The sequence below is a fragment of the Polypterus senegalus genome, chromosome 5 (assembly GCF_016835505.1).
Source record: "Polypterus senegalus isolate Bchr_013 chromosome 5, ASM1683550v1, whole genome shotgun sequence".
NCBI classification, from domain to species: Eukaryota; Metazoa; Chordata; class Cladistia; order Polypteriformes; family Polypteridae; genus Polypterus; species Polypterus senegalus.
Window position 1 is genome coordinate 116,374,199 of NC_053158.1, and position 18,052 is coordinate 116,392,250.

Here is an 18,052-nt window from a genome sequence, read left to right on the forward strand (position 1 = left end):
ACATGTCTGCATTAATTTTTCTCTGGGTAGTCAGGTGTTCCACCCTCATTCTAAATAAGTTTTGGTACCACATGAATGTGTGAGTATGTGCACAAATATAGCTCTAATTAAAGACGTTTGATGGTTGAATTATATCTGTCTTTTTTATTTTGAAGTTGTGATCCATATCCCATTTAACACTAGAATTACCAAAGCCTATGAAAAAACTTGTAAATCCAGTCCATCTTAAATCCCTTCGCACATCTCCATCAGCGTCTTTTGTCTTGTAAATGTGCCGTTCAAGACAAGCAGCAAGCAGCCTGCTATTCCATCCCCCCACCGCCACAGAACAGGCACAAAGTTCTCCCAGTTCCAGCCTTGCTTATCTGGGAGTGAAGTGCTGGAGTTTTAGAATGGAAATAATTATTTGGAACACATGCATTTCATGTGTGTTTTGCTTCTACAATAATCTGTGTAAACACATCATTAAGACAGAAATGTTTTTCATATTTTAGTAATAAATGACAAAATGTAGGCATAAACTATATAATGTGTAAAGCCTGAAGTCTAAAGATCAAATAAACACTTTCACAAAAGGTTCAAGAATGATACAACAGCTTTCGTGGCGCAGTGGCAAGAATTGCTGACTTGTAATTTAAAGTCCCATGTTCCATCCTGACTGTCTCATGTATTTACCGTTTTGAATAGTAAGATGCTCTTATTGTTAATATTATACAATTAAAACATACATTTGATTTCCGTGTGTAACAGCCAGTGTATATGTATAGTACTTGTAAAAATTAGCGTTTTCTTTTTTCACCTTTATTCTCTCAGTCATGATCACGATACATACTACTACCCCCTCCCATCCCCTGGGATATGACACTGTTAGTTTTTATTTGAAACTGTGAATAACTGTAGATGTGAATGGTGTTTTGACACAATCGAACTGGAAATTCTCTGATTTGGATGGATAACAGCTGACACACAAACTCTTTTGAATCTGCCATCATTGTCACTTGTTTTTTTTTTTATTGAATTTTATTGAGTTTTCCTGCTTACGCTGAATTAGCATGCCCCCTATGGTTCATGATGTCAAAGCCACACTGACAAAAAACAGACACAGGTATGTATATATGATATTTGGAATTATTAATTTTATGACCTGTATAGTACATTTCGGAAAACATTATGGCACTGATGCAACATTATTCATATTATTCATATTCATTCACATACCATCTTGCGGTTGTAATCATATTCATTCACATACCATCTTGCGGTTTTCTGATCTTGCCCAGTCTCCACATTTTGGTGAATGGTGGTGTTTCTTTTGTACTTCCTCTGCAAGCTGAGCCATGAACACTCTTCTTTTCTCAGTGGACCCCATACATGCCTTGCACAGTACATGTGCATTGATCGCCACCAGGTTAAGCTTGTTATATCACAACCAACCAGCTACCCGTGTGCTCCTGCTCGCACTGAATAAGCTCACGACTTCTGATGCATGATGTCAATGCAGCACCGGGGAAAAAACGAAAGACATTTGGAAAGACAAACGTGAAATTTGGAAGAAATTATTTTATGACCTGAATAGTACCAATCAGAAAACATCATTGCACTAATGTAATATTATTTAAAAACTAACAGATTGGGTGTAAATTTATCTCCTTCCCCTCCTGATTTGACCCAAAATAACAGTGCCAGTATAAATTCACACCCGATCTGATGCTGTTTGTTTTTCAAAACCCAGCCACAAGGGATGCACAAACCAGTGTGTTTCTTCGTGCCGGTCCCAAGCCCGGATAAATGGGGAGGGTTACGTCAAGAAGGGCATGCGCTGTAAAATTTTGCCAAATCAATATTAGGACAGCAATACAAATCTCAATACCAGATCAGTCGAGCCCCATGTAAACAACGACTACCACCAGTACTGTTAGCCAACAGGGTGTTGGCGGAAATTAGACTACTGTTGGCCAAAGAAGAAGAAGGGGAAGAAGAGGGGGGAGACATGTCCGGAGGCAGGTAAAGAGTGTGGAACTGAGGGTAGGAACTTTGAATGTTGGCAGTATGACTGGTAAGGGGAGAGAGTTAGCAGATATGGAAGGTTAATATATTGTGCATGCAAGAGACTAAATGGAAGAGGAGTAAGGCCAGGTGGATTGGAGGTGGATTCAAATTGTTCTATAATGGGGTGGATAGGAGGAGAAATGGAGTGTGGATTATTCTGAAGGAACAGTATGTCAAGAGTGTTATAGAGGTGAAAAGAGTGTCAGTCAGAGTAATGATTATGAAGCTGGAAATTGCAGTTGTGATGATGAATGTTGTTAGTGCATATGCCCCGCAAGTTGGGTGTGCAATGGATGAGAAAGAAGATTTCTGGAATGAGTTGAATGAAGTGATGAACAGTGTACCCATGGGACAGAAAGTGGTGATTAGAGTGGATTTCAATGGACATGTAGGTGAAGGGAACAGAGGAGACGAGGAGGTTATGGGTAGGTATGTTGTCAAGGCGAGGAATGAAAAAGGTCAGAGGATAGTGGATTTTGCCAAAAGGATGGACATGACTGCGGTGAATACGTATTTTAAGAAGAGGGAGAAACATAGAGTAACGTACAAGAGTGGAGGAAGATGCACACAGGTAGATTACATCCTACGCAGAAGAGTCAATCTAAAGGAGATTGAAGACTGCAAAGTGGTGGTGAGAAGAGTGTAGTTAAGCAGCATAGGATGGTGGTCTGTAGGATGTTGTTGGAGATCAAGAAGAGGAAGAGAGTGAGGGCAGAGCCACGGGAGGAAGTTGAAAAATGAAGACTGCAAGATTGAGTTTAGGGAGAAGGCGAGACAGGCACTGGGTGATAGTGAAGAGTTACCAGACAGTTGGGAAACTACAGCAGATGTAGTAAGGGTGACAGCAAGAAGGGTGCTTGGCGTGACATCTGGACAGAGGAAGGAGGAAAAGGAAACCTAGTGCTGGAATAGGGAAGTACAGGAGAGTATACAGAGGAAGAGGATGGCAAATAAGAATTGGGATAGTCAGAGAGATGCAGAAAGTAGACAAGAGTACATGAAGATGCGGTGCAAGATGAAGAGAGAGGAGAAATTTGGGTTTAGCCCAAATATTTGTGCATGTATCAAACTACTGTGTACCAATCAAGAAGCTTCAGTTTGTATTAACAACATTTGTTCAAACTACTTTAAACTAGAATGTGATACCAGACAAGGATGCCCCTTGTCACCATTGCTATTTTCAATCGCCATTGAACCACTGGCAGTTCACTGTCGAAATGCTTATCAGATAAAGGAGATTATCAGAGAAGGACTTGAACAGAAAATTTCTCTATATGCAGATGATATGGTACTGTATACTGTATATACAAAATACTGTGCCTGCAGTCTTAACAGTACTTACAGAATTTCAAAAGATCTCTGGTCTCAGAATTAATTTGAATAAAAGTGTGCTTTTTCCAGTGAATTCTCAAGCATACAATATCAGATTGAACACCTTCCTTTTTATCATTGCAGATCAGTTAAAATACCTAGGGGTAAATATCACAAGTAAATATAAAGCTCCTTATCAACAAAATGTCGCCGTCTGTATGGAAAAAATGAAGCAAGAATTGCATAGATGGTCAACCCTTCATCTCACTCTAGCTGAAAGAATTAACATTGTTAAGATGAATATCCTTCCTAAGCTTCTCTTTTTATTTTAAAATATTCCAATATATATCAATAAATAATTTTTTAAGAAACTAGATTCAACCATAACCTCATTTATTTGGAACTCAAAACATCCACGTATCCAAAGAGTGACCCTACAAAGACTTAAAGCAGAAGGTGGCATGGCTCTACCTAAGGTGACCATCCGTCCTCGTTTTCAGGGGACAGTCCCCTTTTTTGGACAACTGTCCCCGTTTTGTCCCTGGTTTGAGATTTCGTCCCCGGTTCACTTTTTTGAATGTATCTCATCACCACGATAATTTGAACTCGGTGCACGTGTGCGGTGTTTTGACGGAGGTTATGCTTTACCGCATCCTGCAACTTTGGCGAGAAATCACGTGATAAGCTTTCGCTTTGTACTCTGTAGTGTTTAGAGTTCCTACTCGTGATCTATAGATTCTAAGAGAGGCATGCCGTGTTCTGCCTCTACCTGTGGCTGTGTCTATGCGTGGCTTGCTTCTGGATGCGAGAGCAGCGTGGAGGCTCTTTTCTTCCACCTGTTGTTTCTGCATTTTGGCACGGTGATCCCTGTGATTCAACATGAGTGCTAAAAGGAAGTGTCAGTTCAATGATGGGCTTCAGCGTGAATTTTCACATTTGCATCCAACCCCGGATGCTTCTGTTGTGATCTGCAGCGTGTGCAACACAAAGTTTTCCATCGGTAGTGGTGGGAGAACTTCAATCACGGAACACGAGGGGAGAGAAAAGCACAAATTAGCTTTGCGAAGTCGAGCATCTTCAAAAGCAGTGACTCAATTTTTTCAAAGAGTAGAACAGTCAGATGCAGAGTACCAGCTGTCAATTCATGAAGGTACGTTCGCGTTCCACACAGTGAACCATAATCATAGTTTCCGATCCATAGACTGTACAAGTAGTTTGCAAAAAAAAATTTGTGACAAAAGATTCGCCTGTGCCAGAACAAAATGTGAGGCTATAATTACAAACGTGTTTTCTCCATGGGCACAAGAAGTTAAGAATGTGAACTACATAAGCGTTTGTGTTGATGTTTCAAACCATAAAAACACTAAACTTTTTCCAATCATGATCAGATACTTTTAATACGACTCACCTGAAATTGTGAAAAACAAGTTACGAGACTTTGTCTAGTTGCCGGGGCAAACCGCAGAAAGTATTTCAGAAAGTGTGATGGGAGTGCTTAAAAAATCTGAACTGCAAAACAAAGTTGTTGCCCTTTCTGCGGACAATACAAACACAAATTTGGGCGGACTTTTGAGAAGAGGCAAAAAAAATGTATTCACAAAAATGAAGTCTCACTTGCAGAGAGAAATGATTGGAGTGGGCTGCAATGCCCATATCATTCACAATTGTGCACAATCTGCCTTAGACACATTGCCCATAGACGTTGAAGGTCTGGTCTGGAAAACTTTTAGGTATTTCCACATTTACACCGTATGTGTGGAGAGACTGAAGGAATTTTGTGATTTTGTTAAAGAAGAGTATCACAAAATTTTGGGATACTCAAATGTGCGTTGGTTGTCTTTAATGCCAGCATTGCAGAGGATACTGCAGATGTTCCAATCATTAAAATCATTCTTTCTGTCAGAGAACCAATGTCCATGATTCTTCGAGGATTTGTTCGAGAACCCATTAGCAGAAATGTGGCTCTTGTTTGTGCACTGTCAAATGAGCCTGTTTCATGACACCATACTTCATGTAGAAGGCAACCACAAAAGCGCAATTGAGGCATGCGCTTTTTTGAAAGATTTGACCCTAAAGCTAACAGCCGCCTGGAAAGAAGACAAAATTATTCCAATGCTGGTTCAATGTCCCCCTCGTAAACTTGAAGATGATGGCCACATTACAAGGGAACCATATTTAAGAACATCAGATATGTTCTTTGGCATAGCAATTGACTACATTAATGTATGGGGCAAATACTTGGATAACCTTCGCAAGTTAAATTGCCTAGTGCTGAGAACAATTCCTGGAAGAAATGACTTTGAAAAGGCAGTGGAAACACTGCAAACCAAATGCCCTATTCTCAACGTAAATACTGACTTAATGTTTGATGAATTTATGTACTTAAAAGACTACCTGGCCACGAAGTTCAGTGACTGGAGACATAACATAACATAACCCAAGACATAACAACGTTGCAGAAGTGGAAAGAACTATTCCAACAATTGAAAGAACAAGTTTTGCCACATAGCAACATAGAAAACATAATTCAACTTGCGACAGTGGAAAGAACTTTCAGTCACATTAACTTTTACTGGACACCAGAGAAATCGCAAATGAAAGTGCATACAATGCGGTCCTTGCTGACAGTTGAAGTAAACTTCTCAATGTCTTGTGAAGAATTCTTCCACAAGCTCTGTCAGCCGGAAAACAAGGGGATACTGAAAAAGATTCATTCCTCTGAAAAATACATTGCGGAAGGACAGTCCAATCAGAACACATAATAAAAGGATGAACCTGTACTGCGGGGGATGGTAAGACGTGGATTTCTATCCACTTAAAAAAAAAAACAATGCTATGGTTTAATTAACATTAAAATTAAAGGATGCTTACATGTTACAAGTTATTATGTTAGTTTTGGATGCATCACAGTGTCAATTTTGACATTTTTGAAGATGCCAGGAAAAAAACATGTAAATTGTCAGTAAATGGAATTGTAAGTTTAATGTCCATACAAAAACTTTGTTTCTTGAACTGATCCAGACTATACAGAATGTATTTATGATTTACAAAATTGTCCACATTTCCAGTCCTTGCACGATCTTGCGTTAAGTTTTGCTTGTTCGTGTACGCTAGCATGTCGTAATGAAACTGCATTTTCACAACCAGGCATGAATTTTATCTCGAGACATATGTAGTCTACGCTCCTCTAGCAAACCAACCTCCATCTCCCCCCAAATTCTGGTCACCTTACTCTACCCAACTTTCAGTTTTATTACTGGGCAGCAAACATACAAGCTATAAAAACCTGGACACAAATAGATGAACATACACAGGCTTGGTCAGCAATAAAAATAAAATCCTGCAGTATTTCTTTATATTCCCTGCTTTGTGCCCCAATAAATGCAAGTTATCGCCAATATACTAATAACCCAATTGTGCTTCACTCATTCAGAACATGGAACCAATGTAGAAAGCATTTTAAGATGGAGAATCTTTTATCTGTGGCACCTCTGCATGAGAACCACCAACCCTCGCAAACATATGCATTTTTTAATATCTGGAAAACATTTGGGATTAAATTGCTTAGAGATCTTTATATAGACAACATCTTTGCATCCTATGACTAATTACATTCCAAATTTAACTTTCCAGCAACATATATCTTTCACTATCTTCAAATTAGAAAGTTTGTCAAACAGAACCTACCCGATTTCCCTCATCTTGCACCTTTCTCTATGCTGTAAAAAATATTGCTCAGTTTGGAGGACTCAGACAGCATTTCTGCAATATATAAAATTATTTTACAGTCTCTCCCTTTCAAAGATCCAAGAGGACAATGGGAAAAGGATCTCTCACTCAACATATTAGAAAAGGAGTAGAAGGTAGCAATGCAGAGAATTCACTAAAGCTCCATATGCACAAAGCATACAATTATTCAACTTAAATTTATATATTGAGCACATCTGTCTCGCTTAAAACTGTCCAAAATGTTTCCAGGGCAAGATCCAACCTGCGAACGCTGCAATCAAGTCCCAGCCTCACTGGGTCACATGTTTTGGGCCTGCACCAAATTAACACCATTCTGGACAAAATTTTTAAGTTTTTTTAAAGTTTTAAATGCCTTTCAGACAGCCTTGGTGTCACAATCCCTCCTAACCCTTTAACAGCTTTGTTTGGTGTTCTTCCAGATGGGCTTAAAGCGGAGAAGGACAAACAAACTGTGAATGCATTCAGTACACTATTGGCATGCAGACTTATTTTGCTAAAATGGAAGAATCCTAACTCTCCTCTTTTAAGTCAGTGGGATGTTTTATACGATTTAAAATTGGAAAAAAATAACTTCTCAGTTAGAGGATCTGTGTAGAAATTTTTCAAGACCTGGCAGGATCTAATCAATAATATTTTAGAATAAGCTCTTTAAGCACTGAGGAAATAATTCTCTTCGCATTTCTTTTCTTTTTTTTTTTAATCTGCCTATTAAACTCATCAGTGTATGTATTTTGACCAGCTTAAAAAATAAGAGGGAGGTTAGTGGAATGGTGAGGATGCAAAGGTGGATGAGTTTAAGTACTTGGAATCAACAGTACAGAGTAATGGGGATTGTGGAAGAGAAGTGAAAAAGAGAGTTCAGGCAGAGTAGAAAGGATGGAGAAGAGTGTCAGGAGTGATTTGTGACAGACGATCAGCCAGAGTAAAAGGGAAGGACTACAGTACGGTAGTGAGACCAGCTATGTTAAATGGGTTGGAGATGGTGACAGTGAACAGAAAACAGAAGACAGAGCTAGAGGTAGCAGAGTTAAAGATGCTAAGATTTGTATAGGTTGTGACAAGGATGGAGAGGATTAGAAATTAATAAAATTAGAAAAGAGGGTCATCTCAATTTGGATGGTTGGGAGACAAAATTAGAGAGGCAAGATTGCGTTGGTTTGGACATGTGCAGAGGAGAGATGCTGAGTATATTGGGAGAAGAATGCTAAGGATATAGCTGCCAGGCAGGAGAAAAAGAGGAAAGCCCAAGAGAAGGTTTATGGATGTGGTGAGGGAGGACATGCAGGTGATGGGTGTAACAGAACAAGATGCAGAGGACAGAAAGATATGGAAGAAGATGATCCACTGTGGCAACCCCTAACAGGAGCAGCCGAAAGAAGAAGAATTATATTTATACATTATTATATCTTTCTTTACACATTTTGCACACATATTTAATATCTGTAATAAACTGCACCAAGAATGTTTAAAAAATCATTCAGAAAATGTGTATGTGAATGTAAATATATCTTCACAAACCAACAATCGTGAATAACATTTTTAGAAAGTTAAAAAATGAACGCAAATTGCAAAGTGTTTGTTTGCCGACTCAAACAAGCTTTTGCAGAATACATTAATTGACAAGAGGCTGGCCCGTCCTTTCCGAGTTTTGATAGCTGATAGCCGTGATTCGCCAATTCTTGGTAGCCGACCGAGCCATCATTGGCCAATTCTTGGTAGTCAAAACAGGTTGTGAATGGTCAAATCTTGGTAGACGATACGGGCTGCGATTGGCCCGAACTTTCAGTTCTTGGTAGAATCTTGGTAGCAGAAAGCGATTTGATTGGTTCTCGCTACCAACAATTACCTCTACTGATGGTTGCTCAGAGCGCCACGGAAGCTGTTGCATCATCCTTGAACCTTTTGTGAAAGTGTTTATTTGATCTTTGGACTTCTGGCTTTACACATTATATATTTTATGTCTATATTTTGTCATTTATTATTAAAATATGAAAAACTGTTTTAATGGTATGTTTACATCAGGGGTGCCCACACTTTTTCGGCTTGCAAGCTACTTTTAAAATGACCAGGGCAAAATAATCTACCTACATTAAAAATGTTTTATATATATATATATATATATATATATATATATATATATATATATATATATATATATATATATATATATATATATATATATACACACACATATATATATATACACACATATATATATATATATATATATACACAGTATACAGGGTAGGACTCAAAAGTAATGAGCCTTTGTTCAAAAAGACAAATTTATTGAGCAAATCGGTACAACTAATTAATAGTCTTCAAAATAGGCACCTCCTGCATCAATACACTTTTGTAGGCGGCTTTTCCATGACTCGAAGGCGTCCACGTAGGCCTGTTCCGGGATGGTTGCAAGGGCTGTCTTGACATTTTCTTGGATGTCCTCGATCAAGTCGAAGCATTTTCCTTTCAGCGCTGATTTTAAGCGCGGAAACAAGAATAAGTCAGAAGGCGACACGTCCAGACTATAGGGAGGCTGGGGGACCACCAGAACGTTCACCCAGGCCAGGTAGGTGCTCACGATGAAGGCGGTGTGGCTGGGCGCGTTATCATGGTGAAGCTTCCAGCTGTCCTTGATGTCCCTTTGCTTGCGCGCGACGCTTCTTTTCAGCCTTTTCAGGACTTAGAGTAGTAAGCAGCATTCAGAGTCTGTCCTTGCGGGACAAACTCGTAGTGGATGATCCCCTTCACTCCGAAGAACTTGATCGCATACCGTTGCTCTAACGAACTTTCCATTCCGCCGTGTAACGCACTACCACACAGGGGTTCCCGTCAAGGCCGATCCTACCGCTCCGAAAGCTCAGAGCGGTAGGAGCTCCGTTGCGTAGAAACCAACACCCGCCGTCACCGTCGCTGGCAAGTGGGGCACGCGGCGAGATACGTTCGTGTCAGAACAAAATGAGGCTCATTACTTTTGAATCCTACCCTGTAAATATGCTGAGTATCAGAGGTGGGTAGTAATAAAACGTGTCATGTCCTTCAGATAACAACTTTAAGTTCTGATTGGAGGGCCTGAATTACGTGGTGTTTGTGAGTTCCGAATCAATGAAATGTTTTAATTGTGGTAGAGCAGGTCATAAAGTGATTGACTGTAAAAGAGAGAATGTTTATTTAATGTTTATTTCCAATGCATAGTACGGCACGACACAGTTCAGTTCAGCTCACTTTTGGGGGGTTTTCCACTGGGAACAGTACCTGGTACCTGGTCCTTTTTTTAATATCACCTCAGCCGAGGTTCCAAGCGCGCCGAACCATTACCAAAACGTGACGTGTAAACTCTGCTGGTCACTGATTGTCCGGAGAAAATCGTCATTACTGCGTCACTGAACTTGCGACACGAGACACAACAGACCCGCTAGATTTTTAGCACAGCCAGCGAAGGTTTGGACGCACCATTTTGTTTTAACCAAAAATGGCTGTTTCGTGGTCTATTGAGGAAGTACAGACGTTCCTCTCGTTGGTAGCCGAGGAGCAGATCCAGCGAGAGCTGGATGGGGCGACGCGGAATGAAAAAGTTTTTCAGGAGGTTGCTAAGCTCTTGGGCGCATATGGCTACCATCAGACTTACAAACAGTGTAGGGACAAGTTAAAAAAAAATGAAGAGCGAGCAGTAGAGGCGGCGCAACTATAACGACACGTGAATAATCCCGCCCACTCTAAAGCGGTACTAAACTGCAGTCGAAACGCAAACCGAGCCGAACCAAGGTGAGCTGTACTGAACCGTGCTGTGCCGTACTATGCAGTGGAAAAGCGCCATAAGTGATGAAGAAAGTAGAGAGAGTGAGCCAGAGATTGAAGAGGAGGAGGAGGATGATGAAGATGAGCTAGCTGATAGTGAAAGTGAATTAGATGATAAGGAAGCTGAGGAGCAAATGGAGCCTGCTAACAAAATAAAGTTGCAATAGACTCTAAAAAGGATCATGAAAAAAATAATGATGGTGTGCTAGCTGAGGCTGGTGATACACCTGGAGATGTGCCCAGCATCCCAGGTAAAGCAGTCTCCTTCTTTAAAGAAGGACAAACAGCTGAGGCTGAGGAGGCCCCACTGGTCAGGCTGCAGAGATCTGCAGTGATAACACTGATAAGAATATCATTCTGTTTCAGACTGAAGGGAGCCGTAATGATACAGTTGGAGATGATCCATATCAAGTGGTGCAACACTGCCCACTAATATTGAGAAAGGTTCCGACATGCCCAGGGTTGATATTAATAAGGGCATGTTTGGCTTGGGCAAAGGCACTAAACAAAAAGCATGTACCAGCAAGAAAGAAATAAAAGTTGCAAAGAGAGCAGTAGCAAAGGTGTATGTGAATGTAGAGTTGAGTGTTTGCAAGGAGGCATTACAAGGACCCACTAGGAAAAGAAAGGAAGCGGTGGAGTCCACCACGGGCACAAAGAAAATTTTAATGTCAGACAATTTGTCCAAAAAAACAAATTGCATCAGATAAAAAGAGGGATACTGCTGACAGTTGTGAAGGGTGAAGGAGAGAATGACTCGGACATTTCTGGTAACACCTTCTCAGTGTTAGGTTTGGAGCCTAAAGGGGGATACAGCACAAATACTATGAGAAATGTTTTGAATTTTTAGAGGGGAAGAAGGATGTTCAAGTGCAAGACTATTTTTCAGACCTTGATTTAAAGTGGAACATGATTTTTTAATTTTTTTATAACAGAAGCACTTAGATGAGGGTTTCCTACAAGAGACCCACTAAGATTTGGAGAATCAGTCTGTGTGCAGGACTGGGGAAGGACGTTTTTTTTCAGTCATGGCACCAGTGTCACTGTGGGAGTCGTGGTGCTGATAAGTAAAACCTCCTTGTTAAAAATCACAAAGGTGACTGAGGTTATGGCTGGCAGATTGTTAGTTGTACAAGCAGAGGACGGCTCCCACTCTTTGGTTTTTATCAAAGTTTATGCCCCCAATAACAGCACTGCCAGGGTGGATGTTTATGAGTTATTAAGGGGATTTTTGGAAGAGTTCACTAGTAATAAAATCACCAAGCTGGGAGGGGATTTTAATCGTATGGAGGACTGTGTTATGGATAGGAACGGGGCCGACTTAGGGTCAGCCGGGGTGCTCAAGGAAATTGTCGAGGCCTACGACTTGGTTGATGTATGTCACACTCTCTTTCCAGCTGACAAACAGTTCATCTGGCTAAAAGGGAACAAAGAGCACCTCTCTATGGCCCACTTAGATTGCTTTTACAATCCAAAATTGAACCTCAATTTCATAACTAACACTGTTATCACTCCTGTTGCTTTTTCCGATCACTCTCTGGTTTCTCCTTCCATCTCCACAAAAATAGAAATTTTACTGGCATTTAAACACCACTTTCCTTCAAGACAGTCACTTTCAGGAATGTTTTCAATTCTTTTGGAAGCAGAGGAGTTCCACCAAGCTGAACTGAATCTCTGCAGCAGTGATGGGACGTGTCCAAGGTGCAGATTGAACACGTCACCAAGACCTACATTTTAAAAATGAGGAAACTCGAGGAGGAGATCACTGAGATACATCAGACATTTTTACATGGTTACTCTGAGGATCTACTGCCCAACTTAAGCACAAAGAAGACAATAATACAAGATTTATTGGAACTTCGAGCTCATGGAGCTTTAGTACATTCTCACTTCCAACAACTTAACCATCTTGATACACCAACAAAATTATTTTTTGCTTTGAAGAAAAAAGAGGTCCAAGGTAAAGTTAGGGAGTTTCTGGTCAACTGTTGACAAGCAGTCATCACTTTCTTACCTAAAAAGGCAACCTCAGCCTTCTGAAGAACTGGCAGCCAGTGATCTTACTTTGCACAGACTATAAAATCATATTGAAGGGGTTAGCGATAAGATTAAAAAAAGTTATGGGCAATGTGACAGAAAATGCAACTGCGTGAAAGTTATTAAGTGTTAAAAGCTGTTTTGCTATAACAGTAGGTTATTCATACAGACGTCTGTCATAAGACAGGTTGCAGTAAGCTGACTTAAGACAACTTCCTTCTTTAGGAACGCGTCTGTTAGACACAGGAAAGATGACTTTTCCTTCTTTGGGGCCCCTCTTGACATGTACAAAAAAAAAGAAACAGCTGTATTGATGAAATGCTTAGATGATGTTTCATACGTAAGAGGGAGGGAGGAAAATGAATATTAAAAGCTTATTGAAACTGGAAAACTTTGCTCTTCTGCTTTGCAAAGCATGAATCCATGTACTCATCTGTGACTGAATAAAGACTGATTGATTGAACTATTCCTGTCATCCTCTGGGGTTACTTCTACAACAGCATCATCAACCTCTACCAGTCTTACTACATACCAGGCAGACAAATTCATGACAACATATTTGTGCTGAGGGACATCATTTCAGCATCAAAAGCTTTCAACTTTGATGTTGGGGTTCTGTCTTTAGATCAAGAAAAGGCATTTGATGAGATTGACCATAAATATTTGTTTACTGCTTTAAGATGATTTGGTTTTGGTATACCTTTTGTAAAGAACATCAAATTGTTGTAAATTTTTGTAGTCATAGATTACAAACGGGATTGTGATTTTTATCTCAGTTATTGGAGGAAGATAACAAGAGCTTTAAAGATGCCAGTTGTGAATTATTTATTATCCTTTATGGCAAAAGATTTCATCAGGTTAACAGAAAGTCAGGGAAACTCAACTTCAGTGCCTAAGCAGACTGAGGATGATCTGGAGGTGGAACTCAAATTGGACATGAATAGTGTGAGGAGGGACTCCATTTTAAGGTTAGAAAAAAGAAAAGATAATTTATAGTTTATAGTTTGTTTATAGTTTTCAATTTTATAAATCTTATAAACACCATCATGACACCCTGGAATGAAAAATTAAATGTAAAAGTAGAGGTCAGGCCAGCATGAAGAAAATTTTATAAACCCCCAAACAATAAGAGAGCAGAAGATTTAAAATAGAGAATTGTACACAGGGTCATTGTGGCAAATGTGTTCTTAAATAAACTTCAAAGTGGTGTGAGTGACAAATGTGCTTTCTGTGGGGAGAAAGAAACCATTGTGGAACGTGACCTGGACACAGACAGATGGACATTGTTTGTTGCACCCAACCCACCCTTTATTTACAATATGTATATTTACAATTCAGTGCATGTCCCAGTGCCTCCAGCAACGATCCCCCAAAGTCCAGGCCTCACAGTCCAAATGCCTTTCCTTCTCCTGGCCGCCTCCAGTCCTCTCTCCAGCTCCGTCCTTCTTCCACCTGACTTCCATTACTGAATGAAGGGAGGCGGCCCCTTATATAGGAACCCAGATGGGCTCCAGCTGCTTCCCGGCATTCCTCCGCAGACACGCCCCAGTGTGGCGGAAGTGTCGGCTGCGGACCCAGAAGCCCTCCGGGTGTCCCCTGTCTTCTTCCCCCCAGCACTTCCTGGTGTGGGCGGAAGTGCTGGGCTCCAGGTTTCTTCAGGCACTGGGGCGCCGCCTGGCGGTGGCCACAGGCACCTACAGGGTTGGGCTTCCAAACCCTCTACCCTCTATTTTCAGAAATTATGTGAAAAATTTACTGTTACATTTAATGATCAGAGATTTATTTGGAGCATGAAATATAACAAAAAATCAAAATTAAAACTTCAACTTTTAAATTATTTACTTGGGTAAGAAAAGTTATCCATTTTAAAAAGCCGTAATTACCAGATGTTGTGCTCTTTATTTTTAATTTTTACATTATTTCTAGAATAAAGCTGGAATGTATGTATTGTAATATCAAAGTATTTGAAAAGGTGTGGGGAGTGAAGGGGTGCAGTGCTCCAATGAGGAGGAGCAACTAAAAATCAATTTGGAATAATGATGAAAAGCTGGTGTGTGATTGTTATATTTTAATGTTATAAGGATTAGTTGGAGTACTGAATATTTACTTTATACGTGTGCATTTGACTTAATTCCTACTGAGGAGGGGATGCTGGCGCATGCATGCTGTTGCCGCTCCTCCAATGTTAACAACACTTTTCGTAAAATTCGCCTTAATCCTGCACGTTTTTACGCTTGTTTTATTTGTTTATTGTACGTATAGTTCATGGATGCAGCTGACTCGAATTGTATGGATTTGGATTAATTTTTACGGACTTTATGGACTTTACCTTGACTGAGAACAACTGAATCTGTGGATCACGGGACAAGACCTACGAACATTTCTTTGTACCTGGCGATCTAGGAGCCTGGGATGATCTGTCACCTTGATTATAGTTGCTATGCTGGTCTGCTCTCGATTCATTTTATTGTGCTTTATGACTAAGAACTGATCTAATGTTCACACCCACCTGGCTTGTGGCTCTGGGGTGATCACGCCTGTAATACCCAGCGTTACTTGTTTGCGGCGCCCGAAATATGTGCATCATGTCGGGTCATATCACCTCCACCGCCGGGCTGCGAATGAAAAGATCACAGGCCCATTTGCTCAGGAATATGCCGTCCTACTCATGGTCCTGGAAATGGAAGTGCCAAATTTACAGTATGTGAAAATAAATTCCGGTCACGGCTCTGTGCAAAATTTGTCTCATCAACTAATATTGCATTGTTTATTGTTGAGATCTCTTAATGGCAAAGCATTGGTGCTGTCAGAATTCATCATTGACACCAAACTTGAAATGCTGTGTTTAACGAAGACTCGGCAAAAAACAAATGAATTTTCTCACGGAGGCGACACCACCTAGTTACACCTTCCTCACAGAGCCTCATAGCTCAAGACAAGGCGGAGTCACTTGCAATAATTGTCAGAGTGGATTTAAACATCAAAAAAATCCCAATTGATTGTCCATTGTCTTTCGAGTGTCTGGCTCTTAAATTAATAACAGAATCAGGTCCTGTCTTTCTCATTGTTCTTTATCATCCTCCAAAATACAATGCATCCTTCTTATCTGATCTGACTGAACTATTAACCCACTTAAGTTCCTTTTCCCAGAGAGTCATTCTTCTTGGTGATTTCAATATCCATATTGACATCCCCACATCTAAATTGAGAAATTAATTCCTATTCTTACTGGACTGTTTTGACTTGACACAACATGTTGATTTTCTCAACCACTCTGGTGGTCAAAAATTGGACCTGATCTGCACATCTGGACTATCTGTTGCCAACATTTACAGCACTGATTTGGGACTCTCTGACCATAAGGCAGTACTTTTCACTGTTTCATTACCTCTCACTCCTCTTACCTGTAAATGACAAATTTCTTACAGAAACCTTTAAAATTATCTGACTCTCTATCCTTTCTGGATCCATTTCTAATATTTTACTGTCTTTACCCATTCCATCAACACTAGATAGTCTTCTTGACCACTATAACTCAACCTTTTCATTCTGCATTAGATAAAACAGCTCCTTTAAAACATAAGGAGGTTTCCTTTAAGAGCTCTATGGTATAACTCAGAATTGTGATTTATGAAAGCAGCTGGCCAATGCCTTGGGAGAATATCACGTAAGTCTGGCCTCACCGTACACATCCAGGATTTCTCTGACCACCAAAGAGCTTACAGAGAAGCACTAACTGCTGCTAAGAACACCCATTATGGCAGAATAATAGAAAGTGGCCATGATAACCCAAGGGTTTTGTTCTCTGTAGTAAATAAACTACTCCAACCCACATCTAACTACTGAAGTCTGTGAGAAATTCCTCCACTTTTTCCGTAACAAAATTAAAGATCTAAATAATTCAACTAACATAAATACATCATCTGTTTATATCTTTCCCAGTTTTTCCACTCCATACAGCTCCTTCTCTAAGTTCTCACCAGTCACATCTGCTTTTGTTAATGACCTGCTTTGTAAGATGAGGCCGACTACTTGTGTACTGGACCCCATCACCAGCACACTACTTAAATCCTGCCTTCATGCCATAATCCCAACCATTACAACAATAATAAACTCATCTCTTGACACTGGCTTTGTGCCGCTCACTTTTAAAACTGCTTCTATAACCCCAATGTTAAAAAAGTCTGGTCTTGATGGTGACGATCTTAACAATTTCCTGCATATTTCCCACTTACCTTTTCTGTCAAAAGTTCTTGAGCGCGTTGTAGCTTCCCAACTCACCAACTACTTAACTTCTAATAATTTGATGGAACCCTTTCAGTCTGGTTTCAGGACACAGCACAGCTGTGAAACTGTTCTGCTACAGGTAACCAATAATTTGCTTATGGCAGCAGACTCTGGACAAACCAGCATATTAATTCTATTAGACCTCAGTCCAGCATTTGACATTGTCAGACATGACATTCTACTGTTCAGAATGGAGAACAGGCTGGGTATCTCTGGCACTGCCCTCCAGTAGTTCAAGTCCTATCTGAATGATAGACAAGAGTTTGTTAGTCTTGGCAACAGCAGATCCAGCTCAGCACCAGACACACAAGGAGTTCCTCAGGGCTCTGTCCTCTGCTTTTCTGTATTTATATGCTTCCCCTTGGCCATATTATTCGTAGCTTTGGACTGGGTTATCATTTTTATGCAGACGATACTGAACCCAATTTCAATGTTAAAAGTGGAACTTCATCAGAGCTTTCTCAGCTCACAACTTGCCTCAGTGAAATTAAAACCTGGATGGAGCAGAACTCCTGCAAATTGGGACTAAAGTGCAACTTAATAAAATGAGCTCCTTCCCAGTTCATTTTGGCAGTGATCTCATCAGACCTGCCTCTACTGCAAAGAATCTTGGAGTCATTTTTGATTCCTCCCTTTCTTATTCCACTCACATAAATCACATTAAGAAACTTTCTTACTTTCACCACTGTAACATATCATGTGTTTGCTCCTTCCTCTCCTTTTCTAACGCTGAGAAACTTGTCCATGCTTTTATCACATCCTGCATCAATTATTGTAATTCCCTACTGGCAGGTGCCCCTTCTAATCTTATATCACAGCT

General features: G+C 40.2%; 1 protein-coding gene across 1 annotated transcript in view; it reads left to right on the forward strand.

Moving 5' to 3' along the window:
- Positions 1-18,052, forward strand: part of LOC120529892 (obscurin-like) — a 177,068-nt gene that overhangs the window by 127,811 nt on the left and 31,205 nt on the right. The gene's annotated exons all lie outside the window — the stretch shown is intronic.